Consider the following 5533-nt stretch of genomic DNA (forward strand, 5'->3'; position numbering starts at 1 on the left):
ACTGAGATACTTCACTCAGCATAATGTCCTCCAGGGTCACCCATTTTGAATAATATTGCATGAGTTTTTTGCTTTACAATGCAGCATAGTATCCCATTGTGTGAATATACCTCAGCTTCTTTATCCATTTGTTTGTTGATGAGCACTTAGGTTGTTTCCAACTCCTTGCTATTGTGAACAGTTAGCTAAAGATTTTAAGACAGCTTTCAAATAACTGAAAAAATATTACCCATGGAAAAAGTTAAGTAAAGGGGAGGGACATGGATAAAGAAGAAGAGATAAAGAGTGTTTTATCACTTAATTGTTGTTGTTGCTGTTATGTGCCATCGAGTTGCTTACCCTGCTCTATTCTTTGCCACTTAATATGTGTGTTAATTGTTGTTGCTATGTATCTGAGTCATACCAACCCATACTTGACCCTCCAGTGGGTTTTTAGAGGCAGTTAATCACATGGGAGGAGATTACCCATGTTTCTCCTGTGGAGCAGCTCGTGGCTTTGAACTGTGTGCCTTTGGGATTTCAGTGAAGCTTATCACTAGGCCACCAGAGCCGAAGAGATTGAGATTGTTAATAGCTTCCATTTGCTTGGCTCTACCATCAACACTCTTGATACCAGAAGTCAGAAAAATCAAAAGACAAATTGCACTTGGGAAAGTCTGTTGTCAGGGACCTCTCCAGAGTGCTTAAGAGCAACAGTATCAGTCTGAAGACTAAGGTGCACCTGATCCAGGACACTGTCTTCGCAATGTCTTGCTATGTATCAGAAAGCTGGACAATGACTAGGGATGATAGAATAAGATTTTATGCCTTTGAACTGTGGTTCTGGAGAAGAGTGTTAAATATACCATGGACTGCTAGGAGAATAAACAGGTTTGTCCTGGAGAGGGTAAAACCAGGCTCATTGTTGGCAAGGATTCTGAAGCTCCAGCTGACAGAAAAAGTTTCTTCTTGGGGGCTAGGATCTTGAAGCGTTCTCTCTCATATAATTTGGGCATGGGGCTGGGAGGAACCGGTCATTGGAAAAGGGCTAGGAAGGATGGAAGAACAGCACAGGAGACAAAGACCTTGGATTAATGGATTGTACAGTAACTGGGGCAAAGGAGTTGGTGTGTCAGAGTCAAGTGAGAGTGGCTCAGGACAAGGTAGGCTTCAGAGCTGCTATATATAGTGTTGCTATGGGTTGCAGGTGATTAGATGGCATGTAACAATGACAACAACAAGAGGTGGCAGCAGCAATAGCACCCACCTTCTGGGCAGCTTTTTTCTTGGTGTGATGAGCCTGTAGACCCACCCCAGCTTCACCCACCTTGGAGCAGATAAACTCGTGCCACTCTGGCATGTGTAACAGCTCAACATTGTTGATCTCCTGCAACATCCCTGTAATCTTTCCAGCGAGGGCTGAATGCATTGTTTGGATGAATGAGAACAAATGTTCTCCCAGCATCTGCTTTTGTTCTTGTGGGGGTGCTGCAGCCAACATGGAAGCAGTTAGGGCCTCCTGACCCTGCACATGGACTGCAGCCTTTGGATGTTTCAGGGGCTGCAGCACAGGATGAGAGCTGTAGACACTGGAGGTGTATGATTCCACAGCCCAAGGAGCAACAGCTGCTATAGCAGACCAATGCGCTAGGTTTGCACAGCTCTGGGTGCACCAACTCTCTTAGTGGTAGTAAGGAGGCCACAAGAGGCCAGAGCATTACCAGTCAGTGCCAGATGGCAAAGTTGGACATGACCCAGAAAGCCTTGAGGTCTCCTGTAGGCTAGTATTTTTCTTTTCTTTTCCTTTCTGTTCTTTTCTTCTCTTTTCTCTCTTCTCCTCTCCTCTCCTCTCCTCTCTTTTCGTTCTTCCTCTCTTCCTCCCTTCCTTTCAATATTTACAGAGATTTTGGATTTCCATTCATTGATTGCTGCACTTCTCTCCCCACCCAGCCCTCCCCACCTCCAGTTCACTCCTCTCTTTCAAAAGTAAAAGAAACACTTCCTCCCTGGTACACAATCCTCCTGCACCGCTCCCACCACCCCAAGTACATTCCACTATGCAACCTTAATTGTGGACTCCTGTGATAATCATACATCCTATCATACATTGCTTTTAAATTATTCACTCCCCTATCTGTTTCAGTGCAGCATACACAATCTATCCAGTTTTTCTCAGTCTTACCCCAACCCTGATATCAGTCCCATTTTACAGCAGTGGCACCATGCAGTATTTGTCCTTTTGCAACTGAGATATTTCACTCAGCATAATGTCCTCCAGGCTTACCCATTTTGAATAATATTGCATGAGTTCCTTGTTTTTCAATGCACGTAGTATTCCATTGTGTGATATACCACAGCTTCTCTATCCATTCATTTGTTGAGGGGCTCCTGGGATGTTTCCAACTCCTTGCTATTGTGAACAGAGCCGAGATAAACATGGGTGTGCATATATCTGCTTGGATGTCAGTTATGGTCTCTTTGGGATATATTCCCAGTAGTGGAATTGCTGGGTCAAGTGGTATCTCTATTTGCAACTTTTGAGAAAGCACAATACAGCCTTCCACAGTGGTTGCACCATTTTACACTCCCACCAACAATGAATAAGGATTCCAGTTTCTCCACAACCTCACCAGCATTTGTTGCTTGATGTTCTGTTAAATTTTGCTATTCTGACTGGGGTGAGATGATATCGTATAGTTGTCTTGATTTGCATCTCTCTTAGAGCCAGGGATTTTGAACATTTCTTCATGTGCTTGTTGGCTTTCTGAATGTATTCTTTGGTTAAGTGTCTGTTCATATCCTGTGCCCATTGTTCAATTGGATCATTTACATTTATCTTCTTGTGGTGCTCAAGTATTTTATAAGTTCTAGACATAAGTCCCTTTTCTGACATGTCATTACCAAATACTTTTTCCCAGTCTTTGTCTTCCCTTTTTACCCTGGTGGAGAAGTTTTTGGATGTGCATAGGGATTTGATTCTTAGAAGGTCCCATTCATCTATTTTATCTTCTCCTGGTTGTAGATTTTTCAGGACACTTGGAAGACTGTTTATTTTGTGGGTTAGGACTACTAGAGTTCTTCCAAGCTTTTTTTGAATGAAGTTTATAGTCCTTGGTTTTAGTCCTAGATCCATGATCCACCTTGAGTTGGCTTTTGTATACGGAGTGAGGTGTGGATCTTGCTTGAGTCCAGTATTTTTAATGTGAGCACAGTATTCAAAATGGACAGATTTATAAATAAATAACAAATACTCAAAACAAGCTCCTCTGCTTTCTCTCATGAACTGAAATAAGGATAATTCATTAATCCATGACAGAGTGACAGGTGTTGCCACCAATAGGGAATAATTAGCTTTTGTAAGTAAACACACAAAATGCAAAACATGAGAGAGGAGAGAGGGAAATCTTCTCACATGAGATTTACCACTTTTGAAAACATGTTGGATTTCAGCTGAGTCATTTCCGACTTGATGGTTGTTGCTGTTGTTGTTATGTGCCGTCGAGTCATTTGCGACTCATAGCAACCCCATGTACAACAGCCCTAAACCATGCTTTATCCTGTGCCAATCTCATTGCCTCTGACACACCCATCCTGAGTACCCCAGTCATTGAATCAATCCACCTCATAGAGGGTCTTCCCTTCCTGCGCTGTCCCATCACTCTACCCAGCATGATGTCCCTCTCCAAAGACCTGTTTCTCCTTATAACATATCCAAAGTATGTCAGGCGAAGCCCCAGAATCCTTGCCTCCAAGGAGCCGCCTGGTTTAATCCTCTCTACAATGAATCTGTTCGTTTTCTTGGCAGTCCATGGTACATTCAATACTCTTCTCCAGCACCACAGCTCAAAGGCATCAATTCTCCTTCTATCCTTCCTAGTCATTGTCCAACTCTCTGATGCATAACAAGTGATTGCAAAAACCATGGCCTGTATCAGGAGGACCTTAGTCTCCAGAGAGACATTGTTGCTCTTGAGTATTTTGGAGAGGTACCTAACCGTAGACTTTCCCATCACAATACGTTTTTTGATTTCCTGACTACTGGTGCCAAGAGTGTTGACCGTGGAGCCGAGAAAACTGAAGCTGTGAACAATCTCAATCTCTTCGCCATCCATCCTGATGCTACCAATTGGTCCAGTGGTGAGAATCTGTGTCTTCTTGACATTGAGCCTCAATCCATACTGAAGGCTTCAGTCCTTGACGCTCTGCAGTAAGTGCATGAGGTAACAATATGTCAAAGGGCTATGTATTCTTTAGGCAATTAGGAAATGAAACAAAGAACTAGGAAGATATTTAAATGAGATATGTGGCTGAAATTTTGAGAGTACAACTGGTTTTCCTGTGTTTGGATTAAAATAGATTTTATTTCCTCCTTCCTTATATTTTTAGTTAACATTGTTGAGAACCGTCAAGTCAGAACCGACTCATAGCTGACCCTCCAGGGGGTTTTCAGAGGTAATTACACAGAAGGAGATTGCCCATTCTTCTCCTGTAGTTAGGCCTTTAATCTTTACAAGAGCAGTCTATCACATCTTTCTTCCCCGAAGTTGCTAGTGGGTCTAAATGGAATGCTTTTAATAGTTACAATTTTTTAATGTTTTAACCATGGTGCCACCAAGCCTCCTTATGAACATATAACCAAAAAGTGCACCTGATTCATACTATGGTCTTTTCAATCACTGTCTATGCTTTTAAAAGCTGAACAATGAATAAAGATGACAGAAGAAAAAAATTGATGACTTTGAGTAGTGGTGTTAGAGAAGAATACTGAATGCACTGCCAAAAGAACAAACAGATACGTCTTGGGGAAAGTGCAGCCAGAATGTTCCTTGGAAGCAAGGATGGTGAAGCTTCATCTCATATACTTTGAGCACCTTGCTAGAACGGGCTATTCCTTGGAAAGGGACATCATACTTGGAAGAGTGAAGGGTCAGAGAGAGAGAGAGAAAGACAACATCCTGACTGCAGCAATGGACTCAAGTATATCAGAGATGTTGAGGATGGCACAGGATAGAACAGGGTTCAGATCTGTTATTCATAGGTGGCTATGAGTCATACTCAACTTGGCACATAACAAAAACAACCCAAACCCATAGCCACTAAGTCAATCCCAACTTGAAATGACTGGAAGATACAGCACAACTGCCACACTAAGCTTCCAAGGCTCTAAATTTTACCAGAGCACACTATGGGAGAAGCAACTTGTGGGTTCACACTGCCAAGTACTTGGCAACTGGGGCACCAGAGTGAAATTTAACCAAATCCACTGTTATTGAGGCAATACAGAATCATAGTGATCTTGTAGGACAGAGTAGAACCACACATGAAGGTTTCCAAGACTGTAAATTTTTATGATGCATAATGTTCAATATGAGGAAAGGCTCAGAGTTAAAATTGCTGAACTTTCTGATTTGCACCCAAAATGGCCTTACTGCCGCATCAGTGGAACTCCAGATTTCTTGGCACAACTTGGTGAGCACGTCCAGGGCAGTATCTGTTAACTGAAATATGTCAATCTGGAGAACGACCACTTGGCCAACTGACTGGAAGAGATCGA

General features: G+C 42.5%; 1 protein-coding gene across 1 annotated transcript in view; it reads left to right on the plus strand.

The window, feature by feature from the left end:
- NAALAD2 (N-acetylated alpha-linked acidic dipeptidase 2) overlaps positions 1-5533 on the plus strand; it is a 114433-nt gene that overhangs the window by 57187 nt on the left and 51713 nt on the right. The window lies entirely within an intron of this gene.

The sequence above is a fragment of the Elephantulus edwardii genome, unplaced genomic scaffold (assembly GCF_000299155.1).
Source record: "Elephantulus edwardii isolate Elephantulus edwardi_28Jun2011 unplaced genomic scaffold, EleEdw1.0 scaffold00544, whole genome shotgun sequence".
Taxonomy (NCBI): domain Eukaryota; kingdom Metazoa; phylum Chordata; class Mammalia; order Macroscelidea; family Macroscelididae; genus Elephantulus; species Elephantulus edwardii.